Raw genomic sequence first — 20,317 nt, forward strand, 5'->3', positions numbered from 1 at the left:
CCCTGAGCTGTGCCCTGGGTGATTGGAGCTGACAGCCCCAGCAGTGCTGCTGCAAATGCCAGCAAACCCCACTGATGGACCCGAAAATCCCCCACAGATCTGACAGGGAACATTCATGCTTGGGATGAAAGCTCAGGAGCAGTCCCTGCTCAGATCCTTTCCTCTCCTGACTCTGCAATGGCTGGCAGTCAGGAAAATCCCAGCAGAGTCATTCAGACCTGCTCTAACAGCCCTGGAACAAGCACATTTATCCCATATATATCCAGGACAGGGCAATTAGAACCTGTCAGGATCCTTCCAGCCTGTCTGGGGTGATTTAGCAGCCCTCTGAGTGCCTGTGCACACATCTCCAGCTGCCTCCCGCTGCCCTCCTCGAGGTCACGCTGCCTCCCGCGGGGATGTGCTGAATGGAGGGGGAATTGCAGGCATATGTTATTCCCTGGCACAGCTCGTCCCCAGGCTGCCTTCCCGGGGAGCAGCAGCTCCGGCTCTGGCCGTGGAGGGAGGCTCTGCTCTCTCATGGCATGGCAGCTGGCCCAGGGAAAGGCAGAGCTGCTCCCTGGCTGGGAGACAGCTGGGATTGATTCCAGAGCTGGATTTCGGCTCCTGTGCCACGGGGTGCAGAGATGAGGGGCTGGAGGGATGGGCCAGGCAGGGGCAGGGAGATGGTTCCACACTTCCAGCGAGCGCTCCAACACTGATCCCAAACCTGGAAGGCAGGTCCTAATCCCGCTGGGGTTTTGCCTTAATGGAAAAAAAAATTAAAGGAACCCCAGTGCTCTTCTGTGGTGCCCAGAGCTCAGTGGACAGCAGAGCCCTTCCCTGAGCTCTGCACAGAACACTAATCAGTTAATGATGGTCAATCAGCTCCACTCCATGCCAGGATCCATCCCTGCTACCCACCCTCTGCTCCCCCAGCCTGTTTCCCCTGTTCTGCCTTTTGCTTTCCAACAGTTTATTTCCAGCCTCTCAGTCCCCTCTCTGTCCTCTAAATGGAAAGGCTGAGGCAGGCACTGCACATTTGGAGCTGTGGGACCACGAGATTTGCTGAGGCCACCCCAGGCAGCTGATCCAGCCCAGCACACTCAGCCAAGGAATCATTTTCCACTGATGTTCATCGTGTGGGGGAAAAAAAAGGTGAACTGGTGTGTTTGGAATGACTGGTGTGGGAAAAGCACCCTGGGAGGGGTGGGCACATCTCTGCCACACCAGTGTCCCAACTGCTGCACTCCCTGCCAGGGTGAGCAGTGACAGGATGAGGGGTGGTGGTTATAAACCAAAAGAGGGTGGATTTGGATGAGATATTGGGATGAAATTCTCCCCTGGGAGGGTGGTGAGGCCCTGGCACAGGTTGCCCATAGAAGCTGTGGCTGCCCCTGGATCCCTGGAAGTGTCCAGGGCCAGGTTGGAGCAACCTGGGCTGGTGGAAGGTGTCCCTGCCCATGGCAGGGGGTGGCACTGGATGGGCTTTAAGATGCCTTCCAACCCAAACCATCCTGTGATTCCATGAATTCTGTGCTTAGGTTAGAAATGTCTGGAGGCTGGAAGTGCTTCCCACAGCATAGCCCACCCCCAGCCTGCTCCCTGAACCAGGGGCTGGAGGGGCTGAGGCTCCCCGTGGGTGCCCACTTGGAGTCACTCCTACCCCAGCCTGGCTCCCCCAAACACACCCTTTCCCTCTTCCCTTCCCCCATTCCCACAGTGCAAACACCAGCGGGCACTTTGGTGCGATGCTGGGGCAAAAACAATCCCAGAATCCCAAAAAGCGAGCCGGAAAAAAATGTGATCCCGAAGGAATGGGTGAGCCCTTCTCCCCCAGCACCACAGCAGGATGGGAGCAGTGGCCACTGGCTGCTTTTTCCAGGCACAGGGAGCACGTGGAGTGTGACTCATTCCTGGCAGGAATTTCCATCTCACCCCATCCCCTCCGTGGGAGAGCTCCAGCCCCTCTCTCCACCTGGAGACTTTCAGCCACCCCTCAGGAGGCAGCAGGGAGGAGTGCCAGGGGAAGGGCCAGCCCAGGAGCAGAGGTGTCCCTGGCTCAGGAGGCAGCAGGGAGGAGTGCCAGGGGAAGGGCCAGCCCAGGAGCAGAGGTGTCCCTGGCCCAGCTGGCAGCAGCTGTGTCTGAGAGGCCCCCGAGGTCCCCACTCCCTCCCAGCTGCCAAATCTGTGTCTGGGAGAGGAGGGGAGTCTCAAATCCTGGGGAGAGCTGCCCCATCCCAGAGTGGAAGGGCTGGACATCAAAAGAAATTTCTCTATCCTTCATTTAGGGCTCAACAGGAATTTGGAGAAGTGGGTGCAGCCCTCAGTGGCACCAGGGGACGGATCCTCCCCCAGACACTGCTGGGCTCCTCCTTGAGCTCCTGAGCATTCCTCAGGGCCCCACTCTGGGAGGCAGAGGAGATCCTGACTGCCACCAACGGGACCTTCTGATGCTCAGAGACATCACCCAGGCCTAAAGTTGTATCAAGATCATATTTTTCTCTCTCCAGTGTTGTTTCCCCCCCCTTCCCTCTCCACACTCCCTCCATATTTACAGACAGCGATGTCTCATCCTTTGTTTTCCTCACTGAACAAATCATTTCTACCTGACAGGAGGGTGCTGCCAGCTGGGGGTTGGTCTCTTCTCCCAGACAGCCAGCTCTGAGCATGGCTTTTGGTCCTGTGCTGGAGCTGCACAGCACAACCCAGGCTGAACTTTGCTGGGGTGCAGCATTCGTGCTCTGGGAGGATCACAAACCACCCACTCCAGGCTGAACCCCTGGCTGAGGGCTGGAATTTGAGGAAATCCTGCGAGTTTCTAATCTTAGGCTGCTTTTCCCTGGGTAGTTTATTCCTTTAAATAGAAAGGCTTAAACGGGATTGACCCCTACAATCCTCCTGCTCTGGATGGAGTGTAATCTTTAATGGGCAGCACTGGGCCTGGGCTCTGCACTGCACATCCCTTCTGCTCTGAAGGGAGGACAAGGCTCAGGAGGCCTCACTTTCTGCTACTCTGTCCCACCCAGCTCGTTTTTGGAGGCAATTTGAGGCACTCTTGGTGGGCAGTGGCTTTGGGAAGGCACTGGTGGCACTGGGCAGGAAGGGGGAAGTTTTAAATAACCCATGGGGAGTCATTGGGAATGTGAGAACAAATCCTTTATGAGACACAAGAGAATCCACATGGCATCAAACCTCCATGGCCACAGGGTTTGACTCAGTTGTACCACGTGCCCAGAGCATCCCTCACTCTAAAACAGTCTGAGGATTTCTAAAACAAAGAGTTACTAAACCCCTAGTGGAAGAAAAATGGTGCAGGGATGCTGCTGAAAGGATGGTTAAACACAGGGAAACCTGGAGTGGGTCCTGGAGGAGGAGGAGGGTGATGGACACATCTCTGCAGCTGCTCCCTGACCCCAGGACTTCCAGACCATCCCAGTGGGATGGACATGAACCAGGTACGGCCTTGGCCATGGGGAAACCCAGGATGGGGAACATCTCCCTGAGATGTGTCAGGGCCGGTCCCACTGGGGAAAAAGAGCTCCTTGGGGATGCAAAGACACCTGAGCCATGGGATCTTCTGGGTGGAACACCTGGAGTGCTTCCCAAAGCCTGTTTGTGGTCTGGAAGGGAACAGCTGACAATGTGCAGTGGCACGAGGGAAGATCTTTCTTAGGATGACCAGTTACATGTGTGGATGACCCTTTAAATCCCAGCTCTCCAGCAGAGCTGTCCCCTCACCCCTGGGGAGGGAATTCTGGTTCCTCCATGATTTTCCGGCAGGATTTGCAGTGGGTGCTCACAGAGCTTGGCAGCCTTTGCAGAGGTGCTGTTTGCTGCACAAACCACTTCTTTTGATGCCTGTGTGGAATAATCCTGTCCTGATGTCTGTGCTGCCATCCAGGATTGGGGCAGCCAAGCTCCCTGACTTTTCCCTGTGTTGCCCCCCTTTGCAAACCCCAAACAAGGAACCCACCCTGGCTTTACCCATCCTCTCCCTCACCTCTGCAAATCCTTCTTTCCAAGCTTGTCCCTGGCCCTGCTCCTCAGCCAGAAGGGCAGCTCCCAATCCATTCCCGTGCTGGGCAGCACCTCCCAGACCAGATCCCCTTATCTCTGGACATCCCTCTCCGGGAGAAGATCCTTGTGCTGTCCCAGCCTGCCCTGGCTTCCCCACCCTGCTGATGTGTCTGCAATCCCCTCTGACGTGTCCTGGAGGCTCAGGGGAGGTGAAATGGAGCGTTTCCCTCCTCCCACCACCCCGTCTTGGAGCGTGTGGGAAGTTCAACCCTTGTGGGAGATTGTGATGAGTCAGTGTTTGCACGTCCTGAATCACTCCAGGGAGTTGCCAGAGAGGAGGGGGGGATGCCCAGCCTCATGCAGGGGGTGTAAATGTCCCAGGGAGATCCATCTGAAAGAAAATTCCTCCTAAGGAGACCCACGGAGCTGTCAAGGACAGGTCACCACCTCGTGGGGCTTCTAGCAGGGCCACCATATGTGCCCAGAGCATCCCCCACTCTAAAATAGTCTGAGGATTTCTAAAACAAAGAGTTGCCAAACCCCCAGTGGAGGAAAAATGGTGCAGGGATGCTGCTGAAAGGATGGTTAAACACAGGGAAACCTGGAGTGGGTCCTGGAGGAGGAGGAGGGTGATGGACACATTCCAGACCATTCCAGTGGGATGGACATGAACCGGATACAGCCCTGGCCATGGGGAAACCTGGGATGGGGAACATCTCCCTGAAATGTGTCGGGGCCGGTCCCACTGGGGTAAAGGAGCTCCTTGGGGGTGCAAAGACACCTTAATCATGGGATTTCCTGGCCTTGCCTCCAGCTGATGGCCCCAAGCTGATCATTGTGGAGAGATGTCACATCCCTAAGCCCTGGCTCTCCTTGGAAAGCTGTCCTGGGATGTGCCAAGGGCTGTCTCTTGGTAGCTCCATCACAGCAAGTCTGGGGAACCACAGCATCCAAGGTGTCAGGGAGGCCATGCAGGAATGACTGGCAATCCCACAAAGCAGGGCTTTTGGGATGTCTTTTGAGTACAATTCATTCCCAGTCCTCCCACTGATGCAGTTTGTATCACCATTTTGGGGTGGTTTTTTTCAGCTCAAGGTGCTGCTGAGCACATGTGGGGGCTTCAGGCCTGGATTAGCTCAGGAGTTCATCCCTGCTGCTCAAAGCAGGCTTGAAAGGTGGCAGTGGCAGCACAGGCAGGTCCTCTGTGATGGACACCCTTGGTGACACCCCCCAGACACTGGAATATCATCCATCCCTTGATGAGCAGCCCAGAGCACACCAGAGGATGCTTCAAACACACATCCTGCCTTTACATCTTCACCTCCACTTACAGCTCCAATGGGATACATTTCCAGGTCAAGAAGAGCTGGAAGAACCACCCCAGGATTTTCTGGTCTCAGTCTTTAACATGAACTCAATTTTCTGTGCTTGCTCAGAGCAGGGGCCAAGCAGGGAATGAGGCCAGAAAACAGGGGGTCATGTCAGAGTTCCTTTTCTTCTTCACTTAACACTGAAATAAAAATACATCTCAAGCTTGTTTTGGGATTAACAAGGAAAAAATCATCTTGATGGGAACCATCTGTGGCCGGGAGATCCGGCTGCTCCCTGCTTCCCACCCAGCACACAGACTCTTACTGGGGCGTGTTCCTCTCCCAAATATTATTCCTCTCATCCCTGTGCTGGTGGGAGGAATCCCAGCTATTCAAGGAGGCTTTTTTCTCTGGATGGGCTCAGCATTTAAAAGCCCAGCAGCTCCTGACCCTATATAAGATAATATTTGCATTCCCTGTTCCAGCTCTGGGGCCCAGCGCAGCTTGGGGTGGCTGCTGCTCCCGGGAACAGAAATCCTGGAAGCATCTTTGTTGCTTTCCACCCTTCCACCTTTCCACCCCAGACGTTACCTCATGGTCAAAGCAAATATCTCATGGCCTCTCCAACCTGTCCTGCAAACCAGGAGGGGAAATCTGCCCCCAGGAGTGGAGATTCCCTTGCTCCCCATCTGCTGGAAATGAGGGGATGTGGACCGTGGTGTAGGAGGATGTGATGATTTCTGGGGTGGTTGCTGACCCCATGTGGGGTTTGAGGTGTCTGGCAGGAAAATGCAACCACTTTTAGGCAGCAAGAGGATGGAGAGGTGTGTTTACAGCAGCAGAAACCTCAGAGAGATTCGGAGCAGGGAAAAGCCTCCGAGGCCAGGAAGAGGAGAGGAGACTCAGGATGAAACCAGCAGGAGCCAGGGCAGGTGTGGTCCCAGGAGGAAAGGCTGAACGATTCTCTGCTCTCCCCATGATTCCAGCAGGTGAGGAGGCTGCTGGCTGAGATGCCTCCCCCTGGGATCAGCTCTTGGCTGGCTGAGCAGGAAGCTGGAAGTGAGACGGGACCAACAGGTTCTCTGGTGCCTGGGCTGCGAGAGCCTCTGGGATGGCAGCACATTCCTGCCCTGGGATCCACCCTCTGCCCAGGAATGAGGTGCTGAGCTGAGCTGAAATGGGCCCAAACGAACACTTGAGGGGCTTTCCCAATCCTGGTTTAAGGAGGGATTTTTGTGGGGGCCTTACCAGCCATGGCATCTCCAGATGAGCTGCTTGGAGTGGGTGCTGCTGCCTCCTTCCCACTGGGGCTGCCACGAAGCATCCCAGTGTGGATTTTGCAGTCCAGGGGATGAAGGCAAAATTCCTTCCATCTCTGAGGCCAGCAAAACCCATCCCCAGCCACTGGCCTGTCCCTGCAGCCAGGGGTGCAGCCCGTGCTCCCATCCCAGGAATGTGGGATGCTCTGGTGCTGCTCTGCCCAGCCCTGCTCTGCCCACAGGGTGGGGACAGTCCTTGCTCTCCTCAGCCAGGCAGATCCTGAGCTGCTCCAGGGCAGGATGGGCAGCACAGGCAGCTCTGCCCTTTGACTCATCCACTTCAGAGCTGGACTCGCTGATCCTTGTGGGTGCCTCCCAACTCAGCATATTCCATGAACCTGGGAATCGATGGCACTGGAAGGTGCTCCCCCAAATTCTGGGCAGCACGGGTGGTGTTCTGCCAGGAGGACTCCTCTTTCCAAGATCTTAAATCCCTCAGGGGCCAAATATGCCCCAAAATGCCACTCTGACTTTAGTCTGTGCTTGGTTACTGATGCTTGGCCAACTGACTGCAGATGCTGTTATTTCACCCAGCAAAAAGCAATTTACAGATGAAATGAATATAATCCACTGGAACAGCCTCGTGTAGAAGGAAATTATATTGTCACAGGAAGAAAATGTGCTGCTGCTTTATTAGAAAGAGGGGGAAAAGGGATTCATGCAACAATCTTCAGACAGTGAGGTTTTGAACTGCAAACTCCAGGATGGAGATGATCAGAAAACTGATGTTCCCCTTTGCCTCCTGAATAAGAGAGGCTTTGTTCAGGGATCCAGCTCAGGGCTGGGGCAGAGCTGCTTGCAAGGGATTTTATTTCAGCTGCCTGCAAAGAATCTCTGAGAGGAATGTGGCAGGTTCCCCTCGGCCTGGAGAAAGGGAGAGAGATCACCAGAGGTGTTTAATATTCCCTGGAGCAGGGAAGCCCTGGGAAAGGTGTGACTGTGTGTGGCCTGGCTGTGTTTAGACACAAACATCACCCCCAGAGCCACGTGAAGGTGGCTGGAGCAGGTGAAAGTCCTCCTGGAGGGAGCTGGATCGATGCTGGGCTTTGTCAACACAGCTCATCCCCTGCTGGCACCAGGAATGTGATCCCTGAGCCCAGAGCTTCCCGTGCCTGGTGAGGTGCAGGCACAGAACAAAGGCCTCATCCAAAAGCCTCTGATTAATGTTTGAGTTAAGGGAAAAGGGTGGGCAGGGAGCAGAAGGGAACAAAGCAGCCCTGTTTGCACGGCAGAATGCTGGGATTTGCTTTCCAGGATGGATGGGATGGGAGCTCCTCCAGCAAAACTGTGATTTTGGTGCAAGGAAGGTTTGCCCTTCAGACTCATCCTCTCCAACTCTTCTGGTCAGGTGATATCAGAAGCATTTTTGGTAAAGATCCTTCTCCCAGGAGCAGGGAAATCTTGCATCACGTTTAAAAACATATTTCTTTCCTTGCTGTTTCATCCTTGTTTGTTTGTTAAGTGGATCTTCTCTAGGATCTAGAAAATGCTGTCAGACACAGTAATTGTGACTCATTACTTCAGGAATGGCTTTAGCTACATGTCCTGAAGTTCTCCCAATACATTTAGAATAATGGAATCACTAAGGTTGGAAAAGACCCCCAAGATCATCAAGTCCAACATTCTCCCAGATCCCACCATCCTCACTGAACCGTGTTGGGAAGTGCCACAGCTGCTCGTTTTCTGGAACACTTCCAGCCTGTTCCAATGCTTAACCACTCTTTCAGTGAAGCAATTTTTCCTGATATCCAACCTGACCCTCCCCTGGCACAGCTTGAGGTCATTTCCCCCCTGTCCTGTGTAACCACAGCCTGGCAGTGGGTGGAGAGACATTCCCACCTACAGCTAAATGCATGTTTTGAGACAGGAGCTGCAGGCCTGAAATGATCTCATTTGCTACAAATTACATATTCAGGACTGGATTTTCCTCCCTTAAACTACCTTCCTTCAAGAATCATCACAAAGTGAGGAGGGTGCTGCTTTCCTGGCTTTCAAAGAGGGAGGAGAAGGATTCTTGGTGGTGCTGAGATGGTCCCTTCCAGGAGTGGAGAGCTGCAATGTGATCTGAATTCATCTCTTTTCATATAAGATGGGGTATATAAACAGCTTGGAGTGGTCTGGCTGCATCTCCTGACCCTCCAGCCCTCAGGAGGGCCCCAGATGTGTTTCTGCTCCCAACTGGCCACAGTGTACATGTTCCAGGAGCCAGGCCAGCTGCAGAGCACAGCTGGATGGGGGGACAGCTCCCTGTCCCTCAGCTGGGCTGGGAGGGAGCCACTACCCCAGATTTACAGCCAGATTTTTATTCTACTGCTCCACTAACTGAATGTCTTCAGAACTTGAGGACCTCTGGTAATGTGGGTTGACATGGGAGGCGAAATGGGATGTTTTTACTACACCTATTTTTTTTCTCCCCAGACTTGTATTTATCCTGAGCTTCCTGCTGAGAGCTGGAGGTTCTGGATGGCTTCATTACTTCCAGTGGTGTATGGAATGGGGGGGAAAATGCCAGCAAATGAAAGGTCACAAGCTTGGGGTGCAGGAATGGGACTTGGCAGCAGCTCAGCTGTGGATGGGAATGCACCAGGTCCTGCACCACTTCCCACCTCACCTCCATCCAGAGGGTTCTGCACAGACTGATCAGACCATATTTCTCCAGCCAAGCCCTTTGAAGGGCTGTGGGGCCACTCCAGAAGCTGTTTGCATAAGACAAATGTCCTTCAGATGGAAACAACATCCTTCAGAGGGAAAGGAGGGCACGGGGGGCTCTTCATCCTGAGAAACCTCGAGGGAGACAGACATTCCTCACCCTGCCAGTGGATCACCAGCACCACAAAGACTCCTCCTGGCTCCTCCAGACCTTCTCATCTCTTGACACCCAGTCTCTGTCCCTCTGTAGGAAAGGAGAGGAGATACCTCGTGTGACAGAGCTGACAAAACACCTCAGGTCACATTCTGCTTTTATGGATGTGACCCAGCCTGGAGTTACACACCAAGGAGCACCTCGTTTGCAACAAAGACACCAAGTGGGGACTTCTGCTTCTCTTTATCACTTTGTCCAAATAATTTCTCCTAAAAGTTAAAAAAAGAAAAATAAATGCATGTTTGTCTCCTCAGTTGACTTTGTCATGACTTCCAGCCCCTCGATCTAAGGGTGTTGATGCGCTCAGGGCTGATGTTGGACTGATGACACATCACAAAGTGTTTTATTTGCAGTTCTCTGTCTTCCAGACTGTGCCAGGACAAAATGAGCCCTTTTATTTATTTATCTATTTATTTATTTATTTATCCATTGATTATTTTTATGACTGTTTGAACCATCCCATTTTCTGAAAGACTTTAGTGCGGCGATCAGGGAAGGCTGAGGGTTGGCTGGGACCTGATTTACCTGCCCCAACAATCCATGGCAGGGATTTTCCTCCTGTTTACCCCCATCCACCTTGTCTCCTGAAAGGCTTGTGGGGCTGCTGGTTAAACCACCACAGGCAAGGCAAACACAGGGATTGTGCAAACAGCCAACGTGTTTCCTGACGTGGTGGACAAACAGTATCTTCGTTTCTAGTTGCTGGGTAACACCAAACATCCACAGATTCCCCCTCAAAGGGCTCTGCAGGGCTCACAAACTCACCCTGCTCCTGCTGCAGGGGTGGAGACCTTGCAGAGGCTTGTTGGGGCAGATTGGGGAGGGAAAAAAAAGGTGAGAGAGAGGTTGAAATGCAGAGGATATAACAGCAAAATAGCTCCGTGAATTGTCCCTGTAAATGCCATTATGGCACAATAATTATGCCTAAGGGGACACTTACAATCAACACCCTCCCTACACTTATTAGAGGCACAAAGACCTTGGAGAAGGAATTAGGAAAAAGGACCTCAGTGAAAATATTCCCAGCACAAACACAGGAAAGCCCAGCTCTCCCTCCCGTCTGCCCTGCATTCCCCAGGATTGAAGGGGCAGAACAATGGGGTGTCCCTGTGTCCCTCTCCACACTTCCTTCCCCTTCCCAGGGCTGGTCAGATCCCACAGGGCAGTGCAGTGGGGATTTACCTCCCACCAGCTTTGCTGCCACGCACAGAAAGACAGACAGACAGCACCCAAAATGCTCTGACAGCTCTGAGAAGGCTCCAGGGAGAGCTGAGAGCCCCTTCCAGAGCCTAAAGGGGCTCCAGGAGAGCTGGAGAGGGACTGGGGACAAAGGATGGAGGGACAGGACAAGGGGGAATGGCTTCCCACTGCCAGAGGGCAGGGAGAGAGATGGGATAGGGGGAAGGAATTCTTCTCTGGGGGGGTGGGGAGGCCCTGGCACAGGTTGCCCAGAGAAGCTGTGGCTGCCCCATCCCTGGAAGTGTCCAAGGCCAGGTTGGAGCAACCTGGGCTAGTGGAAGGTGTCCCTGCCCATGGCAGGGGGTGGCACTGGGTGATCTTTAAGGTCCTTTCCAACCCAAACCATCCTGGGATTCTGTGATTCTCTATCAGGTGGGAAGGAGTTATCCTGTGATCCCAAAAAAGAGCCATGTCTGGATGACCAGGAGGGCTCAGGCAAGTGTTTCTCCAGCAAGTACTTCTCACCTGAGAGCCTGGGAGGAGGAAAAGGGACTTTTCTCTACCTGCAGAGAGGGTGAAACCGCCCTGTTTCCTGGAGGAGGGTGATGTTCCATGCTGTGTTTAAGGATTGTTCACCCCCTTCCCTCTGTTTCCTCTCTCAGGGGAAGTTGCAGCATCTCCTTCCCTGTCCACCCCCCCAAATTCCAAAGCAGAGTCTCCTCTGAGACTTTCACGTGCTGCCCTTTTGCATCCCCAGACCTTCAGCCTCGTATTTCCCTGCCAGAAAACAAAACTGGCCCTTCTGGAGGACTTTTTCCCCTTCCACAAGCACATAAAGAGAGGCTTTCAGGACGTGGTGTGAGATCTGCCTATGCCTAAAACTCGGCCCTGGTTTAAAGCTGAGCTGGGTCCTAAAGGAGCAGCTTAAAAAGTGAGTCCAAAGGGTTTTAATGAGAGTTTTATAGGGGCATCATTTGGAAATGAATGTGGCTGGATCCACGTGAGGAATCACAGCAGAAATCCCCCCCATGCCAGAGGGAGATATTTAAAATAGCTTTGAGCATTCAAGGCTCTAAGCACAGGATAAGGAACTTTTAAACCTGAAACCAACTTTCCCCATCCAAAATTGCATCTCTTTTCCTAGAAGCTGTCTGGAACTTCATGTTAAATTCCCTTCCATCAGCTGCTCCCTGACTACTTTTTTTTTTTTTTGACACTGCACAGCCTTTAGCAGCCAAATTGCTGCTGGCAGGGGGGAGAGAAGGTCCTTCTGCTCATCATTCCTCTTGGAGGTGGCTTGGAAATGAAGCCTTCCCCCAGCCCTGCATCCTGGTGGGAGCCTGTCTTGGATCCAACTGGCCAAGTCACAGAAACATTCTGAAAATGTGCAAACTCTGATTCTTTTGGAGGCTTTTGCTCAGCAAAAAGGACGTGGAAAGCCTGGCTGACACTGGGAGCAGCTGCAGTGGGACCTCACGAGTTAGAAGGATATTTTTCAGGGCCAGAAGAAAAGATTTTTCCCTCGATCTTACAAATGGCTGAAGTCTTTCTGCTGAAAGGAAAAGGAGACAAAACACGAGGCACAAACCCGGGGATGGGTAGAGTCTGGCAAAGTCCCAAGGACCCGTGGCCACGTCTTGGAATGCCTGCATCTGCCCCAGCTGGCCCTGCACAGCCACCCTCCCGCCTGCAGGGAGCAGAGCCCAAAGCTCTGCGGGGACCACACGACCAGGCAGCAAATCAAATGCTCCCACAGGATGTGTTTCCATCGGGATTTAAGATAATCACGGCTCTGAGAGGCTTGTGATTCTGAAAAGTCTGCTGTCAGCAGGACTGGGAGGAGAAGCACTTGGCAAAGAGCTGCCAGGATCCTCTGCTGTGCCCGTGCTCATCACTTTGGATCAGCCCCTCTATCCCGATCTTTCAGCTCCAGCCTTTTCCCTGCAGGCAGTTTCCCTGCTCGTGGGGGCAGCAGGGTTATTTTACCCCTCCTAGGAAAAGAGAGACAGTTGCCAGTGACCTCTTGGCTTCGTCTGGCTCAGTAAAGAGGAGCCTGGCATCTGCCTCACACTTGCTTGTTATTTTGACAGCACATCCCCTCCTTCTGCACTGCTTGGACCGTGCACTCCCTCAGGGCTGGGCCAGAAAAAGTGGAAAATGGCCAATTTGCAGCAAGAAACCCTGAAGCTGTTGCTCTCAGCTAAAGTTTTTTGTCACCTTGCATCAAGAAGGGCAAAAAATTCCCAGGCAGGACAGAGTTCAGTGTTGCCACAGTGCTGGGCAGGCCTGGGCATCCTCCTCACCCCAAGCGACCCGTGGTGTTGCAACGTGAAGAAAACAAGTCCTGAGATCCAACAGAACACTCCTCCTCTCCCCAAACTGCTCTGACTCGAGGACCCCACAGCAGGGTGGCCTCAGCCTGGAGATCAGGTCCAGGCTGCAGCTCCACTCCTGGGAGTTCAGGATCTGAGGGAGGATCGAGTGCAGGTGATGAAAGGGGATCGGAAAAGAAATGAAAGGTGAGTTGGAAAGAGCAGGAGAAACCAGGAGGCTGCAAAGCCTGAACCTGAGCCTTTTTATCCACCTCCAACCACCCACATGGGAACAAAACATCCCTCCCATCCCATCCCTCTTTGAGACAGGATTGCCTTGGATGTAAATACCCCAGGAATAGCAGTATGAGTGATGTGACCACTCTGCTCCTGCTGCCAAGCAGGGATTTACTGGTGCCTGGTTGACAGCAGCACAGGGGCCATATATTTGCTCCAACTTGTGGAGGTTTTCCAGGTCAGATTTTTATTTTCCTTCCACTCTGAGTGTGTGTGTGGATGTACCCGTTGCTCCCTGGGATGGACAACATCCCTATATCTCAGTTCAGGGGAGGAAGATGGATGGTGAAGGGGAGGTGATGGGTGATGCAGATGTGAGGAACTGCCAGAGGGAAGGGTTTCATGGGATGTTGGGAAGGAATTCTTGGCTGTGAGGTTGGGGAGGCCCTGGCAAAGGTTGCCCAGAGAAACTGTGGCTGCCCCATCCCTGGAAGTGTCCAAGGTTGGACACGGCTTGGAACAACCTGGGCTAGTGGGAGGTGTCCTGGGGGCGGAACTGGATGAGCTTTAAGGTTCCTTCCCACCCAACCCATTCCCGGGTGCTCTCTGCTCTTTGGGGGGGCTCAGCATTCCCAATCCCCATCCACAGTTCCAAACACCCCCTGGCTTTCCCACGTCTCCCAGAACCGAGCTTTGGGACAGCACCGAGCGGGAGGGAGAGGGGAACGGGCAGCGGGGGGGGGGTGGGGGGGTGGGGTGGGTTTCCCTTTCCAGGGGTGCCCTTATCCCCCAGCCCCGCACCCCCGCGGCCCGGCACCGCGCAGGGGTTCCCATCCCGCAGGGACACCCCAAAACCAGCCGAACGAGCGGGCACAGCCTTCTGCTCCTTCCTCCTCCTCCTCCTGCTGCTGCTGCTGCTGCTGCTGCTGCCGGGGCGGAGCCGCCGGTGCCGCGCCCGCCCCGCTCGGGGAGCGGAGCCGAGCCGGCTGCGGGGACCGGGGACGCGGCGGCGGCACCTCCGTCTGCGCCTCTGTCCGTCCGTCTGTCCGTCCGTCCGCCCCATCCCACCCCGTGCCGGGGCGCGGCCTCGGCGGGGCAGGGGCACCCCCTCCCCCGGGGCTCGGCGAGCTGGAGGATTCCCCAGCGGCAGGTAAAGGGTGGCACTGGGGAGCACTGGGAGCGCTGGGGGGGCTTTGGCATCCACCTTTTGGCGAGGGGGGTGCGCGGTGACCCCGGGGTGGGGGGACGGTGCTGAGCCGGTGTGGGGGGGTGTCGGGTATGTGACAGATGGGTTGGTTTGACGCCCCCAAAAAAGTGCTGCGTTGTTTCTTTGCCCCTAAACGTGTTGTTTGTTTTTTTTTTCCCATTCCCCAAAGGTGTTTCTTTGCCCCCAAATGTGGATTTTTTTTTTTTTCCCATTCCCACCAGGTGTTTCTTTGCCCCACAAAGTGCTTGTTTGTTGTTTTTTTTTTTTTCCCCGTTCCTGAAAGCTGTTTCTTTGCTCTCTGTGCCCCCCCAAAAGCTGTGTGCCCCCCATGGGTGGCTCACCTGGCCATGAGCATCCCAAGCAAAGTTGGGATGTGATGGGGGGCTGTGGGTGGGCACCCACCTGGTGAGAGGTGCCGGGGTGCCCCCTGTGGTCTCTGAGACCCCCCAGTTATCAGGGTGTGGAACTGCTCCCCTGCTTTTCTCCTCTAGGCCCTACTTGTGTGCCAGGCAATGCTTCGTTTTGATATAAAATCCTGGCATCTGCAGTGTCCCACAGTCCCAGGGCTTGTCCAGAGCCCTAAAATCCTGAGGCAGCGAAATCCCAAGAGGGATTTATTGTTGCTTGCCCAGCTGGAGGAGCACCCAGTGCCCATCCAGCACCCACAGTCTCCCAGCACCCTGTGAGGATGCTCAGGGATGTCCTGGATGGCTCCTGGGGACATCCCCCCACTGCAGCAAAGCCACTGTTAAACACCCCAAATTTTTCAGACAGAGGGTGAATGTAGAGAGTAGTATTTTATCTTGACACTTGGCAAAGAAATTGCTTGGAAAAAGGAGTAATTCAGGGGGAAAAAAAGGGGAAAAAAAATCATGTCGTTGGTGTTTTATTGAAGGTCTCACCCACGTCCTGAAGCGTCACCGCCCAGAAAACTGGGCACTGAGGAGTTGCAGTCCACATTTTCCTCTGGAAAAGGTCTGGTGGAGCAATTCCTGGGGTGGAAGCTGTGAAATTTCCCCCCTGGCGAGGTGGAAATGAGGATTCTGCAGCCAGAAAAAACCTGGCTGTGGCGAACTCCCCGTGCTGTGGGGTTTTAGGGCTGGGTCTGTCCAGCCACTGTTACGTGTAATCGTGTTGGCTTAAGGGTTATTTTGGGGCTGGAAAGGGATTATGGAGAGCTGACAGGAACAGTCCTGACTGTGCTGTGTGTGAAACTGTAACAAAAATGGAATTCTGGTTCCCTTTGCTAGCTCTTTGTGGAGGAAAAGGAGTGTTGCTCAGGAAGCCTGTGTGGATTTTTCTCCATTAAAAGTTACTCCGTGCGCGGGGAACGTTCGATCCAAGTGCGCCGTTCTGATGCTGGATCCTCCTCGGGATGCTCCAGCTGCCAGGAAATTTAGATTGCTGCTTATTAGCCAGCAAAACTTAGCCCAGTGCTGCTCCTTAAAGAGGTTTTTTTGGGGGTTGGATCGCACAGGGATGCAGGAGGACTCCCTTCTTTCTCCCTCAGGAATTGCCAGCTCGCGCTTGGCAGGTTCCTGGGGAAAAGCTGAGGGAAATGGATTTCCTGCCTCGCATTTTGCCTGGCAGGTCTGTGTTCCCCAGCCATCAGATTGCTGTGGAAAGCAGTCCATTAATTCATTATACAGCCTTTATCCACCTGAGCAGTGATGCCTCCTGAATCCTCAAACCCTGCTTTTTTAACACCTTCTCCCCCTCGAAGCATCTTCCCGACGATATCCCAGCGGTGTGGGGCTGCAGAATATTTCCCTGGGATTTAGAAGGCGCTTCTTCAGTGGCAAATTGAAAGCCGTGCTTTGATGGCAGAGTTAATTTTAGAGTGGGTGTCTCTGGCACGCTGTACTTGTATTAAATAAGCATGTTCTGCATGTTCTGCTCTTCCCTGGGCTGAATTGTGCGCTCGGTGGCGAGGCACGGCCGATGTTTGGCTTGTGTGTTCACAATGAAAACGAGCCCTGGGCGGATCAATCTGTTGGCTGTCTGGTTGTAGGTTCAGAAACTGCTGGCTCAGAATGAATGATATCAGGTTTGGTTTTTGCAAGGCAACAAATTGCTTTTATGAACTGGAAGATTCCAACGAGACGCCAAAGCAGCTGCAAGGGCCGGGGACTATTTGTTGTACTTTCCCCCATGAACTCCATGTCCACGTGTGTTTGATCTGGAGTAACTGCCTTCAAATTGCCAGGGTGTTTCACACTGCTCGGTGCCAAAATATTTAGGGGTTTGTTGGTTTGTTTTTTTAGTTTTTTTAACGTGTGGGTTGGAGTAACTCGCAGTTGCAAAGGGTAGGGAGGGGGTTTGAGGTCGGGTCCCAGGTGGCTCCTTCACCCTGTTGTTTGTTGGAGGCCCTTTGATGCTCACAGGTGGTGGAAGCTGGAGCTGGGTGCCCTTTCACCAGACACACCCGGGGGCAGTATTGGCCTTTAACCCTCTTTGTGAGCCTTCCCGAGGGTGAGGATGAAAGGGAACGGCTGCACCTTTGAAATCCTCCTGGGTTGTGGCACCCTGGGAAGGTGTGGTTATCCCTGACAGCGACAGTGGTGGGGGGGCTGCTCACGGTAGGGCTCCTCCTGAGAGCAGCTTTCCTACAAATGTGAGCTGTAGGAATGTGCTTTCCCTGGTTTGAAACTCCTTTTCCTTGAGATTTTGCAGCCACAGGGGTCGACCTCCTGTTCCACAGCCCTGGAACGAGGGGCTTTGCACCTTCGTGCGGATATTCCCGGATTTACAGGATGGTTTGGGTTTGAAAGGACCTTCAAACTCATCCAGCTCCAACCCCCTGCCACGGGCAGGGACATCTCCCATCAGACCAGGTTGCTCCAAGCCCGGTGATGAAGGAATGGGATCCACCTGGCAGCCACTTTGCCGTGGTCATAAAGAGGCTTCGTTAATTAGCAGCAGCTGCTAATTAAGCCTCAAGGAGCCTGAATAGGGGTGGTTCATCCTCTTGCTGAAGTGCATGTAGTGCTGTTGGTGCGAGGAGGAGGCTGTGGCTGTGCTGGAGCTGCTGTGGGGTGAGTGGTGCCTCAGCTTCTCCCTCTGTTTGGGTGTTTGCTCGGGGCTGTTCCTGCCCAAAATCCCGGTGCTGGGCCGGCCGTGGAGCTGAGCAGTGCCCTGTGCTCAGGAGAGGGCAGTGTCACACCGAGAGCTGCCTCCTTGTCCACGCTGGGCAGCACGTGGAGGTGACAACCTTTTGCACCTCGTCCCTCTTCCTTCCTCCCCAAACCCGATATTCCCCCTCCAGCTCCGCACCTGGCGTTTGATGTACCTTTGCGGGAATAATCCGAGCGTGACGCCGGGAAAAGGGATTTAAGGGACTGTTTATAGCAGCTGCTTTTGCCTGCCAGCCCCTCTATAAACAGCGATTAGGTGCAGCTCCTTTAATGTGTGGCTTGACTTTCAAAAACAAAATTAAAAAAAAAAAATAGCTGCGTGGTGGTGGTGGTTGGTCTTGCTGCTTTTTCCTCTTGAGTTAACCACTGTGTTCTCCTCACTTCCTCCAAAAAAACCCACAGATACTGGCAGGACAGCTGCCTGAGTATTTGGTGAAATAGTCTGTCATTGCTCAACAGCCTGAAAAAAAAAAAGAAAAAGCCTTTTTTGTTTGTTTGTTTGTTTTGTATGCAATTAAATATTTGTAGAAGATTCCTACCAGGGAGTGGTTTCGAGGTACAGTGCTCCCCTGAAGGGTGTTCAACAAGGACCTTCTTGGGTGGCAATTGGGAAGTTTTCACCCGTGGAATCCATTCCAGATCGTGATTGAGCTCTGTCTTTTTTTTGCCCTCTTGGTCGTTGGGCAGGCTCAGCTTTATGAAAAAATGTTTCTTTTTGTGAATATCTTTTTTTCACTGATATTCTTTCTTTTTTGTGAGTGTGGCTCTTGATCCAGGTTTTGCTGAAGTGGCTGGTTTGGGTTTTTCCCACTGGGTGAAGGGTGAGGTGGGGACAGGAGAGGGGAAAATGGTACCTTTGCTGGGGTGATGCACAAGTCTGGGAACTAGCTCCATCCCAGCAGAGCCCTGCTGGTGGCTCATTTCTTCCTTGGAGATAGCTGGGAGTGCTTTTAATATTAATTCCTTAGTCATGCCAAATTGAATCCTCCTGCCCTTTATCCCCCGTGTCCTCTGTGTGGGAGCCAGGCTTTCTGTGAGGTGTTTGGGATCCAGGAGGACTTGGAGGTGACGGACTGGAAGTTTTATTCTCGTCTGGGACTGCTCCAAAGGATCTGTTTCACTGTGTTAAGCAGCTTTTTATCCTCCACTTTTCCCCTTCGGAGCGAGCTTGCCTTGAATCTTTATTTATTTATTTAAAACCTGCTTCTCTTAAAACTCTGCTGGAGCTTGTAAAATCTCTTTATAAATATCTGGCTGCTGTGCTTTGCTTCCCTTTCCTCCTCCCGGCTGAGGTGAAACGAAACTTCTCCCTCCCCCAGCCTGGGTTTAGATGCTCAGAGCAGAAATATTCTGGTCGTTTGCTGGTTTTAGTTTCAGGCTCACATTTGCCCAGGTTGCTCAGGGAAAGCATTTTTGCATCTGACTGAAATAGTACAAGGTGAAACCCAGTTTCCTTTAAGAGGTATTTTTGGGTGTAGCCTTTAAAAAAATGTAATGGACTGGTTGTACCCTTCAAAGGGTTCTGAGCCGCTCTAATAGATTGTATTTTGGGCCACTTATTGATGGATCCCTGGAGCTGACAGTCACCAACTCGTAAATCAAACCTAAAATCAAGTCAGGGTTCTGGTGGCCTGATGCAATTGCAGCAAAACAAATAAAGTGCAGCCAATTTTTGGGCTTGGAGGTGGCTCCAGAGGGTGGGAATCGGTGCCTGAAGGTCACGGGGTGATGCTCAGGGTGTTCCATGGGATCCTTGGGAAGTAGGTCTAATCCTGAGTAGGGCACTTAAGAGCTTGGAGAGGATTTGGGGCTCATGTCTGGGCTTGTTGTCCTGCTGGATTGCCCAGGAGCTCGCCCGGAGGGCAGGACCCTGGGCTGGCCCTTGTGTGTGACCCCATTGGAACCCTGTTATCTGAACAAAGCCTTGGAGAGTGGTGATAAAACTGGGATCTGTTCCAGGCCGTGCCTTGCTGTGCCCGGTGCTTTTCCATAATGCTGCCAGGGGGCAAGGTGGGGCTGGGGTCTGCTCAGGTCAGGCTGCCTGGAGGTCCTGCTGGTGCCTCTGGGGTGGATAGGCAGGGCTTAGGTTTGTTTACAGGGATTTACCTCCAGGGTGAGGTCACTCTGAGATATTTGGGCGGATTTTGGTGTGTGTGTATGTGTGTGTTTTTCGGATTTGCTTTTATTTTATTGCCAAGAGGTAATTAATGCTTTCCTTGGGATTAAAATATTTCCTGTGTGTCTCAGCTGGTGATGCAGGAAGGACTCATCCAACCCTCTGACCTCTCTTGGAGGCCAAAAGGGCATTTTTTTGGAGAAGGTAAGAAGTGTGTGTTCAAAACCAGCATCTGTGCAGCTGGTCTAGTGGAAGGTGCCCATGGCAGGGAGGGTGGAACGAGATGGTTTTTAAGATCCTTTCCAACCCAAACCTTTCTCTGCTGATTCTGTGATTCTTTCTTTGCACGAAGAAGCCCCATAAAGAAGTTCCTCGGAGCTGTCAGGTGGGTGATGTTTTGTAGGCAGTTGCCTGATCCAGCAGTTGATTATGTTTGCGGGTATTGTGGGAATTCTGGTGTCAATCCACCTCCTAATTATTCATGAATCTTGTCAATGAGACTTTAAACTGTCAGTCAAACCCTGTGCAGTTGGAAACCCGGCACAGAGGCAGCGCTGGGTGTCCAGGGCTGGTTGGCTCCGTTGCTCTCAAGCTTTTGGGGATGTGATTTCTCCGTCCCTGGCCACGAGTTGGCTGTTTGA

General features: G+C 53.1%; 1 protein-coding gene across 2 annotated transcripts in view; it reads left to right on the plus strand.

The window, feature by feature from the left end:
* Window positions 1–14,157: 14,157 nt before the first annotated feature.
* Window positions 14,158–20,317, plus strand: part of GDPD5 (glycerophosphodiester phosphodiesterase domain containing 5) — a 111,717-nt gene continuing 105,557 nt past the window's right edge. Inside the window, exon 1 of one of the 2 annotated variants that reach the window (XM_039378203.1) lies at window positions 14,158–14,369. The gene's annotated coding sequence lies outside the window, so the exon portion shown is untranslated. The remainder of the gene's footprint in view (window positions 14,370–20,317) is intronic. The other variant, XM_027744670.2, reaches the window with a different exon arrangement.

This window comes from Pipra filicauda, unplaced genomic scaffold (assembly GCF_003945595.2).
Source record: "Pipra filicauda isolate LSUMZ 115617 unplaced genomic scaffold, ASM394559v2 scaffold131_size2509542_pilon, whole genome shotgun sequence".
Lineage (NCBI taxonomy): Eukaryota > Metazoa > Chordata > Aves > Passeriformes > Pipridae > Pipra > Pipra filicauda.